The following is a 12,741-nucleotide window of genomic DNA, read 5'->3' as shown; positions in this document are numbered from 1 at the left end:
CAAAGAAATTCCAACAGACTTTTTGAAGGGATTTTTAGTATCTGTTGTGGATTTTATTTCACTTTTATTAGACTTGATTATTATATTTTATTACAACTTGACTGCTGTTATGGTGACATCACTACAACAAGGTTTTTATCTGGAGGATCCAAAAGCATTTTACTTGCTGGTAAAACTGTTGGAGGTCAGAGTGTCAAATATGAAATAAATGTTTATGTTTTAATTATGAGAATGATCTTTTCCCAACCTCTACCATATGGAAATATTTTTTAAAAATGGTGTCATTGAATGTAACCTGACGTTTTACAGAGTTGTTAGGTATCAGTGAATTAATCATACTGGTGAAAACAACAACAACAAAAAACATCCAAACCACTCCATTGGTCAAACTGAAAGTTTATAAAGTTTTATAAAATAAAAATGTTGGCAAAACCTACTAAAATAAGTTGTAACAAAGTGAAATTTTATTCAACCGTGGCCTCAGTTTGTCACTGTGGTTCTACCTGCTAAAGAAATATCATCAAATATAACAATCTTCTATTATAACTGTTCAGCAAAACACCCATAATTCAAGTGCTTCTTGAGTGTCATACTTTCTGTTTAGATTTGATCAGCCATTGAGACATTTTCTCTGAGTGGTATGAGGCTGATCCTCATGTTGTAATGGATGTTATTTGTTTAGCTGTATATCTGTGATGATAGACAACCAAACAAATGTCAAACACTCCAGACCAGACATGTCAATCAAGCCCTAAAACACACCTCTCTCTGGGGCCTCAAATCGACTTAATTATGGAATCATTTTCAAAACGACCAGCAGAAGGAGTAAGTTTAGAAAATGACACCATAATGACTTGTGGGGAGAATGTACTCACTGAGCATTTCATGAGCGAAGTTGATTTGAGGAGCCAGAGATTCTTGGAGCCGGCTCTCGGCCTGTTTGCCAGCTGGGTGCTGCTTGGTGGTTTTTATTACCCGCTGAACTTCTGAACTCTTTAGCAGTTTTGTAGACCCCATTACTTGAGCGAGTACGACAAATACATAAATAAATACTTGTAATAAACTGAAATGATCCTTTAAAACCAGATGTCATGAGAAGACATTAAAAGGTTCAGAGTCCTATAAGTGCGTCAAAAAGAGAAAATAAGAAATAATACAGACTGAAAACGAGAGGAAGTGGAACATATGTTGAAATAAATTGTCTTCATGCTCTTTTCGTTGTGTAGCACTTTTAATCATGTTTCGCCTTTTAATAAAATAAGTAAAAAAATAAAGACGATGATATGAAATCAACTATTGTCACAGCCTCAGTTTGTGTTCTTCATCCAGCCATTCTTCACTCATGTTGTCATGTTCTTCCATCACCGACTCTCCTGTCACCTCAGACCCAGATGCTCCCGTCTCTGTTAGCTTTCAGGTAAAAGTAGGACCCAAACACAGGCCACACGGTGTGGGTGAGCAAAAGATTTATTACCAACAAAAGAAAAAAGGCTGTCGCACAGAAAAAAAACATCAATAAGCAAACAAAGACTTGGGCTGATGTGATGAAGGCGAGAGGCTCCACAAAAGTAACAAAAGGAAACCAAACAAAGGTGCAGGTACTAATGAACTTCCTGACAAACTAACTAAAATCCATAGAAAGGAAAAGGCAGGTAGCTGAAGCAGGTGACTGGGGGACACGAGGAAAACATGCAGGGCAGACCATCGACACAACAAACCGACAAGGACAGACAGAAAACCGGACAGAGGTGATTGGAAAGTGAGAACAGCTGGAGCCAATGAGGGAACTGAAGGCAGGTGAGGTGGGCGTGGCCAGCAGGTAACACAGCAGGGAAAGAGAGACTAGTAGTGTTTAAATTGACACACTTCCCTCAGTACACTAACAGATACTCTTCCATGTGAGGACTCTTAGTTGTGTGGTACTTGAGTTTAGACAGAGTTGTGTTGTTTCAATCACACACTGCTGTTCTGCACTGACAGGAAATGACCTCATCATGTGACCTATTCACCCTCCAAAATATCTGCAGTTTTAATTATTTTACCCAGAAATCAACATATTTTTTTGTCCTCTGTTTAACATTCAATAAACACGCTGATTCTTCTGTCCAGCAGCAGCAGTGAAAAATACATTCTTTTTTAGTGGTGTTCAGGAACAGCCTGTGGCCCCGCCCCCTTCCTCTACGGAGCCAAGATGGTGACCGTTTAGGGTGGAAAGTGTCCAGAGTTTCACACTTCTTGTTTTGGAGCGTTCTGAGTGCTTCATCCTGGTACTTGTAGTGTTCTGATGTTTCTGTACTGACAGCGTGAACACACTGATGCACTCAGAGTAGAGAGAGTTAGTACACAAGAACAACATCTGGAACACAGTATAAGACAGAGAAGATCACAGGTGAACAGAAGGAGAAAACAGGGCAGATACAAAGAAGAAAAGACTTTCAAAATAAAACAGGATTCAAACTAAGAACAACAGTTCAAATCATACAAAACCACGCCCACCTCCTTCCTGCCACGCCCCCTGCATCCACTTCCCCGATCTGTCCCTTCAGTGTATACAGTGTATACAGTGTATACAGCATGTAAAAGTATTTACTAATTACCAGTTATTAAAGCATACTCTAAAATGTAAACTGAATTGCATGTCTGTATTTTAAAAAGCAACTTGCTTCTCATACATCACAGAATTTGTTTGTATCCCCAGGCAAGCTGTTCCTGAGCACAACTCACAAAATCTGCATGTGTGAATTATTCATCCTCTGAGCCGGCGATGTCAGTTTAAATCATTATTTGTTGTGTTCATTAACTGTAAACTGAAATCAAAGCATGTACATTTGTATTATTCATACGATCATCAACAGCATTGTTACAGTAGAGCAGCTGTGATTGTGACAGACATGTGTTTCTAGTCATGAATAACAAGGGATGCACTCGTTTCACGTTTCCTACATATTTACTGCCAGGAGGCAGCTGAGCAAAGCAGGGAGGTCGTTGTACCTTTGTCTGATGCATTAATTGTTCTGAGCATAACGATTGGTCAGACGTAAGTTGTGAGTTTTACCCTAGAAAAAGAGGTGTGTTCATTTTCTTGAAAATGGAATATGAATGAGACTGATTCTTCCTGCTTGCAAAAAATGAGGCCAGCACCTGTCACAGAGGAGGTATTCACAGGAATGAACACTGATTTGGTAGATGTGGAAATGTGTGCAAGGTGCATAGTAAAAGTTCAAATTGTATTTCCTAATCATTTTTAAAAAATATGTCAATTTAATCTATATTCATTCTCTTTCCTACGGAGCCCAGGAGTGGCCAGAGAGAAAAAGGTACAAATCATGCACAAAATGACTAAATGGTTTATATAGAGAGAGACAGGTCAGCACAACAGTCTCTCTCCTCTCAGCATGAAGTTCACCTGCTTTCACTGTCGGTCGACCAACTATAAAGTCGACAGCATCCTCAAAGTTATCATATCGCTAACAATATAATCCACAAGCTGTCAATATCATCGTTACCGCCTTTTACTAACAATAATCTTTTGTATTACAGCTGTCCTTAGTTGTTGTCATCGTAGCCACCACAGCCAGTCTGACTAATCGATGACAGATATGATCGGTGTAAAACAGCATGTGCAGCTGGATTGGAAAAAACGATGTGCTAGTTTTCCTCAGTTCATACAGATGCTGTCATTTCAGACGATCTGAAGATAGACGTCTTTGTCAATAATGTCAAAGCTGGGAGAAAAGTCTTACGCTACGATAATAGCAATCGTTTCTTGTGGTCTCAATTTGGTATTTCGTGCACACAAATGAGTTAAAATATGCCCACGAAATACTATCACGATTTAGTAATTCATGCACGTGACTTATTTGTATTTGTTTCTGTCAGTGGCCTCTCCGGGGCTCCGTACTTTCTTCACAGACTTCAGAGGACTTTTTTGTTTTGTTTTGTGTTCTTATGAATATAATTCATAAATAAGACTCAGGTGGAGCCGGCAGCTGCTGCAGAGCCTGCAGCCGTCTTCATGGGAGTGCAGTGCAGCAGAAAGTTTTGATGTGACATTTGTTAGCGAAAGTGTGAAAGATGAGCTCGGCACAGCCAGTGTATTCTGTATTGATTACGCTCAGTTTGATTGCAGTATACATACGTTTTAATTAATCATTGGGGTAATCAAAATGGCAGCGATATTCCAGGCTTACCGCAGACTTGTGGGACCAATCTGAAGTGCTATTGATTAACAACCTTTGCTTTTTGCCTCTAAAGAGCCACTCTTGCCAATGGAGGCTGAGAGATTGACCTTTCAGTCCAGCACACACCCAAACAAATCATCTTTTCTCTTCCTATCTGGAAGGCGGAGCGGCCTCCCCTACACATGCACAGCAGAGTTACGCTTTCCTGACCCTGCTCTCCTCTCCTCCAACAGGCATGCACATGCATCCACTGCATTCTCCTTCTGTGCAGTAATAAGTCTCCAGAATAGTTTCATCAAAGTCCTTTCAGAAGCACTTTTGGTTCTTTAAGTGATTGGTTTGATCTTAGATCAAAAAGGTCTATTTTAAAGACATTTGAGGCTTTGGGATTATTTACTTGTGTGTACACATGAAGCATGTGTATCTAAAGTAGATATTGATTGCTTAATAAACTGCAGATAACATACGTTCTCTTCCACAGCATACTTATATATATATTTTTTTTATAATATATTTTATATTATAAAATTAATAAAAATTAATAAATAATAATTAATAAAAAAATTATAAATAAATTATAAAAATGAAAAGGGGGCACAGGACACGTGTGTGTGTGTGTGTGTGTGTGTGTGTGTGTGTGTGTGTGTGTGTGTGTGTGTGTGTGTGTGTGTGTGTGTGTGTGTGTGTGTGTGTGTGTGTGTGTGTGTGTGTGTGTGTGTTCGCACACTGTGTGCAGCAGTTTTTTCTTTTTTTAATTGGAGATTATGTAAAAATACATTCATTTATTTGTTGATTTACTTACTAATTTATTGTAAAAAAATGTTTTTGATAATTTCATTGCTGTTGCTACCATCTAACACAGTTCTGTATTGTGAAACCTCCAGTTGGCAGCAGGCTCAGTAAGGTTGCCCAGACATCCCTCTTTCTAGCCACTTGGCTCTCTGTGGGATCTCTAACTGATCACAGGCCCAATGAAAAACACGATCCCTCCAGTGCCTTCTGGAGCAGAAGTATGTCACTGTCACAAAGCAATAATCCATTATTCAGACACTTTCAGATTCTATGTAAGAATGGAAAACAACACATCAGAATCAGAATGATTGACAGGGAAACACCTTCATGGAATACAAAGCTGTAATGACAAATGTCATGTACAGGAATTTGAAAAATGTAAAACATACATGACATCTCCTGTTTGTGTATTTAGGTCTGAGAAGGAGCTTTTAGATAATAATAATAATAATAATAATAATAACAATAAATTGTATTTGTAAAGCACCTTTCATACGAGAAATGCAGCTCAAAGTGCTTTACAGCAAGAAAATGACATGCCGTGTTTCACATATGAAAGAACATTTAGAAATATAGAAAATAAATAATATGCATTAGAACAGCTAAACTTTTTACAATATGACATCTGTACGGGTCACAAAATGATAAAGCATTTAATTATAAGCAGTTAGGGGTCACTGTATGATGATCACAGCTTCCCAGAGATGATGCATGCTAATGACTGAATGCAATGTGGAGGAAGTTACTGTAATATCCCCCAACAATTTGTGGAAAAAAGAGTTTTGTTAACATGAAAAATGTACCAGAAGTCAGAAAAAGAAATTATAAAATGGGGGGTTTACGTGATTTACATTTTTTGGATGAAGATTATACATCAAAACTATAAAATGTGATTTCAATCAACAATATGATGCAGTCATGGTGGACGATGAGCTCTGTGTTAAAGTGTCATGTATGTGTGCATTTACATGAAGTCAATCCTGACCTCCCTCTCAGACTCCATCTTTACCCCACTGATGGTATTCCAGGAGTGGCTCGGCTGTCAGGCTGGCCATGGTTGGATGGCTGCTGCTTAGCAACAGCAGAAAAGGATGTAATATTATCCAATCTTTTCTCTTTTCTTTGTCTACTTCCTAATCTCAGGACAATTATTATTGGATGGTTTGGACTCACTGCGTGGTGCTTATGTATATGTGGTTTTAGTATAAATGACGGAACATCCAGGTTTCTGGCTTCTTGTCTTCTTCAGGATGGTGCACGACTCTGCTTCCAATTTCTATGCACACGATTCATTGATCCATCATGTGTCAGGGTTTTTCTAACAGTCCTCATTGTAGCATTGATGTCACAGCTAGCGATGCTGTTCCTTTTATTCTTCCCTCCTTGTGTACAGTGTGTGACTAGGAAGGACAGAACATTAGACTTCCCTCCCAAATAATGTGAAATAATGGGGTCCAGTTCAACAAAAACTGATCATGAGGATCTTAAAGGTGATTTGTACTTTTGCAATTGGACCGCTTTTGACCGTATCACTGTACCTAATAAAGTGGTCATGTATTAGGATTAATAGATGAAGATATATGGTATCTATGATAATGTATGGCCATTTGTCAGATTGCTGAAGGCAGGATGTTGTTGTGTGCAATCTCAAAGTTCAGAAATCAAACAGGTTGTTTGTACAACATGAAACATATTTTTGTCACCAATATAGAGATTAATTTGTTTTTCAAACTCTTGTGACATTTTCTGAAACTGTAGAATGTATTTTGCATTATTTATCAAACATATCTTCTATGAGCTCATATTTCCTTTCTGACATGATCATCTTTCATAATCTTGCTGTGATGTTCCAGTTTTAATTGTTCTTTTGGAGGATTTTGAAGAATTCCTATCGTGCTTTATGAGTTAAGTTATTCTGATGAGCGTCAACTATCACCTGGGAAACTGAAGATGAACTCGTTTTTTCTGTGACTGACTGCAGAATGGATTTTATGTACACATTGGAGTGTTTCACAAATTCACCAATGACCTGCACACAGACACACACGGACTCAATCTGACTTGCACATACACACACAGACTCACACAGACTCACACAGACTCAAACAGATTCACACAGACTCACACAGACACATACAGACACACACAGACTCAAACAGATTCACACAGACTCACACAGACTCAAACAGATTCACACAGACTCACACAGACACATACAGACACACACAGACTCAAACAGATTCACACAGACTCACACAGACTCAAACAGACACATACAGACACACACAGACACATACAGACACACACAGACCCACACAGACACATACAGACTCACACAGACTCAAACAGATTCACACAGACTCACACAGACTCAAACAGACACATACAGACACACACAGACCCACACAGACACATACAGACTCACACAGACTCAAACAGATTCACACACACTCACACAGACTCAAACAGATTCACACAGACTCACACAGACTCAAACAGATTCACACAGACTCACACAGACTCAAACAGATTCACACAGACTCACACAGACTCACACAGACTCACACAGACTCACACAGACTCAAACAGACTCAAACAGATTCACACAGACTCACACAGACTCAAACAGATTCACACAGACTCACACAGACTCAAACAGATTCACACAGACTCACACAGACTCAAACAGATTCACACAGACTCACACAGACACATACAGACACACACAGACTCACACAGACACACACAGACACACAGACTCAAACAGACACACACAGACTCAAACAGACACACACAGACACACACAGACTCACACAGACACACACAAACACAGACACACACAGACTTTCCCGAGCAGAGCGTTATAAATAAAGCCAAATGACAGTAAGCACATAAGCAGGGTCTCAGTTTCTCTGAGAAACAACAGCCTCCTGTTTGTCTGCAGGTTTATCAGACGCCATCCATCAAAGGGCGATCTGTGTTTCTATCAGTGAAAACTCTCATGCATTTTTCAACATTCAAATACCTTGCAGCTCCAGGGATGGTTGTTGCATTCCTGTCTGTCTACCAGCACTGCCACAACAAAAGAACGATTCATAAATATTAGAGTGAAGCGTTCGCAACCTCCCATTTCACTCATTGCTGTCTCTTGATTTACTGTAGAGCTGGAGAGTCACACTATTCCTCTCACTGGGGCTTTGTTGGCTTTTATAAACTCTGCCCAGCTTCGCTGTCCAGGTTCAACCTGCATACAAAATATTTACCATTTGTTTATATGCAGGTTATCCATTTATCTCGAGATAGAGAGCTGGAGATGTCCATGGTATAATGAAAATATACACATATAGCACTTTTAAAATATGAATTACAAAGAGTTGCCCATTTAAACAACTAAACTGAAAGCACAGCAGAAGCAGCTAACAGAACAAGAAAATAGAATCAAATCATAAATAATAGAAAACAAAACAAAAGTTTAAAACAACAAGGAAGTAGACATATGTAGTGCCAAACAGCTGCAACATACTGCAGACAGCACGGTTCAGATAAATGCTTGCATATTTTGGGCCCTATTTTTGTCCGCAGCTAGGCGTGGCTAACGTGTTGGGTATGCTGGTGAACACGTGCACAGTGGTGAAGTAGGCGCAATAGATAATTCAGTGTATCACAGCCATAGCCAATCACAGCACACCTCTCGTCAACATGGTAAACATGGTCAACTTGGTCAACATGGTCAACTTGGTCAACATGGTCAACAAGGTAAACATACTCAACATGGTAAACATGGTCAACATGGTCAACTTGGTCAACATGGTAAACATACTCAACATGGTCAACTTGGTCAACACGGTCAACTTGGTCAACTTGGTCAACATGGTCAACTTGGTCAACATGGTCAACATGGTAAACATACTCAACATGGTCAACTTGGTAAACATGGTCAACATGATCAACTTGGTCAACATACTCAACATGGCCCACATGGTAAACATGGTCAACATGGTCAACTTGGTCAACATGGTCAACATGGTAAACATGGTTAACATGGTCAACTTGGTCAACATGGTAAACACACTTAACATGGTCAACATGGTCAACATGGTCAACTTGGTCAACATGGTAAACACGGTAAACACGGTCAACATGGTAAACATGCTCAACATTACCTTGTCCCAACTTTTTTGAAACATGTTGCCGCATTCAAATGAGATTTCTCTGTTTCAACATTTGATATGTTGTCCTTGGTCTATTTTCAATTAAATATGAGTTTACACGATTTGCTAATCATCACATTCTGTTTTAATTTACATTTTACACACTGTCCCAACTTTTCTGGAAACAGAGTTGTATTTCGACACCTTTTTTTTGTATGTCATCGTTGGACATTCATGATGTTGATGAAGATGTCTTCCATCATTACAGCCCAGCTCCAACCACCCAGAGGTTAGTGCAGACACTCATCAGCAGTGGACTGGAGCTTATATTTCTATATGTAAATGGTTGTATCACATGATACAAATGATCAATGCTGTTAGCAGTTTACATTTTAGCCTTTGGTCAAACTGTCACAGCGACATAGTACCTTCCATATTGTTACTTAATTCTGGAAAAGGCAGGGTTACATATTTAAAAACAAACAAGGTCAAATTTGAAATTTCATCTTGATTATTTAAAAGAAAAAAAGAGTATTTATCCCTCAAGATGTATCATGATGATCATTTAAAAATCGAACCGTGTGATCACACACCCAAACCTTTGTTCTTTCGACAGGTCAGAGGTCACCACAGACAAAGAATAAAGGATCCTCTCTCCAGTACAAATCAAAGTTCATGTTGATTATAAATAACTGACACATACTGAATATGCTTAGTGCTCCGCAACCAACCTACGTCATGTTTTATTCCGATGTAAAATAAAGCTTTTCTAAAGTGTTATATTTCTTGCCTTCTTACACACTGAGATGTTGCAGGCCGAGTGTTGACCCAGTGCTTCTAAATCCTCCAGCTGTTTTATCTTGTATTAAAGTTTTAAATATGTATTTTAATATTTGAATATGATAAAATGATACATTTGTTTTTACATGTTTGCAAAAAGAAACAAATTTGTTTCAAAAATACACTTTATTGGAGAATAAATAATGCATTAAAAAAAAAAGAATTGGAAAATATAAAAAACAAAACAAATCTATGTACAATATTGCACATAACTCAAACTATTTTGAGTTTACAGAGGTACCAGCAGCTGTATCCTCCCAGAGACGAACCCCCTGTGATGTCCATGATGATCTGTTGAGCTCACATCTGGCAGCAGGTAACATCTGGCTGATGACATGAAACATCAGGTGGGGGCTGCTGGACAAACGTTGCTCTACCAGCTGATGTAAATCAGAAACCAGTAAAAACCAGATACACAGTAAAAATGAGGTTTACTGAGGATCACAGCGTCTACCAACAACTATCACATCAGGTCCGACAGGAATCATGTTCAGAAACAGACGGTTACTACTGAGGTCATGATGGAAAAATAACAAACTCATCATACTTGTCAAATATTGGTCTATCTGTTGCACAACGTGGTTCTATAGTCTCAGTTACAACGTCTCTGTACCTGTATCTTGTGATCTACGACCTCACTCAGTACTATCTACAAAATCAGATATACAGAGGAAGTGGGGATGACTGTCAATTGTTTGTCACACTGTATAAAAGCTGAACTACGGAGGATTGACGTTGAACAATGCTGGACACCTTTCTTTGAGTGTACATGTATTTGCTCCTTCTTGCAAGAATAAATGTCCGATGTGTTTGATTTTGAATCCAGCCTCTGAGTCATTTTTCTAACATAATTGGTCCTTCGACCCGGATCCCAACATCTCCTCCTCTCTCCGGACACAGCCTGAAACCGTGCACGGGGGAGTCTGGGACTCCTGAGGAAAGACCTCCGCCCTGTTTCTTTATCGAAACAGTTTGGTCATTGGTGAGGACAGGACGAACTGGAGAGAGGAGGGGTGACGGGATCCCAGAACAAGACTGATTCACCATCAAACGTCGGACACCCGGGTAAGACATTTTTTTTTCCTAAAGAGTAATGTCAGGGACCTGTACTAAAGAGTCAGGTCAGGGACCTGTACTAAAGAGTAATGTCAGGGACCTGTACTAAAGAGTCATGTCAGGGACCTGTACTAAAGAGTCATGTCAGGGACCTGTACTAAAGAGTCAGGTCAGGGACCTGTACTAAAGAGTCAGGTCAGGGACCTGTACTAAAGAGTAATGTCAGGGACCTGTACTAAAGAGTCAGGTCAGGGACCTGTACTAAAGAGTCAGGTCAGGGACCTGTACTAAAGAGTCTGAATAGACTAAGTAAACTAAAGGGCGCGCGCGCAAAAATAGGTCAGGGACCTACAGGTAAATACAGAAAAAAACTTCCGGAATATAAAATAAATAAAAATATTAAAATATTTAGATACTGTGAGCGTCCATTTGCTCAGGTGAACTCCATACAAACTGGTTGGCTCACAGATGGCAAAAATGGGATTATGCTGTAGTAAGATCGAAGCGATACCTCTGGAGGGAGACGTGCAACGCATGCACTCAAAAGGCACGGATAACAAAATATTTGAAAAAAAAAAAAAAGGGAAAAGGAATACGGATTCAAGGGAAAACTGACAATGATAGCATGTAGAGCGTTGACAGAGAAGATAGAGAGCAAGTATGAGGGAAATAAAATAAAAAAGTTGAAAAGAGAAGAGGAAAAGGAAAAGAAAAAGAGAAAGAGAACAGATCTGGGAGAGAATAAAAACAAAAAGGCGGGGGAAGGTAGTATAGCTCTTAATGCACCAATACTATATCTAAGAATTGAAATACATTTCTCCCGGAAAAATGATGAGGATGATGATTATGTGGTACAAAAACGAACCAACATGGGACCGCGGCCCGATCCTCCTCCATACCCTAACATGGGAGACATCCCGGTAACAGCTGATCTGCCTGTTCCGTCAATTCCGCCTCCAGCTGCTCAGCCAGCTTCTGTCTCCAAACCCACGACACCGTCACCAAACTCCACCCCCTCTACTCCAACCCCAGGCGGCACCCAATAACTTTTACCATGGGGATTCGGAAGGAGGAAACATTTGACACGTGCCGTTCTTCCCTGTAAGGGGAAAGACCGCAGCTTAGTTTGGTCAGACAAATATCTGTGAATGGTAGCATCTGTGCCGACCTAAAACAACGACTGTCTCTGATTAAGGGATCTACTGCACCAGGTTGCCACATACAAAACTGCAACACCTTAATACTGAGACTGAAGGATCCAAAGCAATGCGACTCCAGACTGTTAGTACGAGGGGCGGATGCATCTGGGGCAGATCCAAAGGGCTTAATCTGGATAAATATAGTACAACCAACCACCACGGCATCAAAGCAAAAGCCAGAGAAAAGCCGCCAAAGCGTTGCAAATACGAGCTCACACGTAGATCCTGTAGTCCGACGATTGAAAATAACTAAATTTACAGATGTGGTGTCACTAGAGACGGGATATGGCGATACCAATATGTGGCTACAGTGGATGCAGTACTCAGCTCAGATGCTGGGCAAAGCCGACTGCACTGTATGCTCCGAGGTACGCCCACATTTAGGTCCTATATACGAGACGCTGTTAAGGGCCTCAGCGAACAGCTTGATGCCACTAGTCTTATGGCGTGGCAGAACCGCATGACATTAGACATGCTGCTGGCTGAGAAAGAGGGTGTATACAAAATGTTTGGCTCTGTATG

The sequence above is a fragment of the Brachyistius frenatus genome, unplaced genomic scaffold (assembly GCF_029030835.1).
Source record: "Brachyistius frenatus isolate BFR_SWC_R1_liver_20210118 unplaced genomic scaffold, ASM2903083v1 Contig_249, whole genome shotgun sequence".
NCBI lineage: Eukaryota > Metazoa > Chordata > Actinopteri > Embiotocidae > Brachyistius > Brachyistius frenatus.
Note: the sequence above shows the minus strand (reverse complement) of the source record.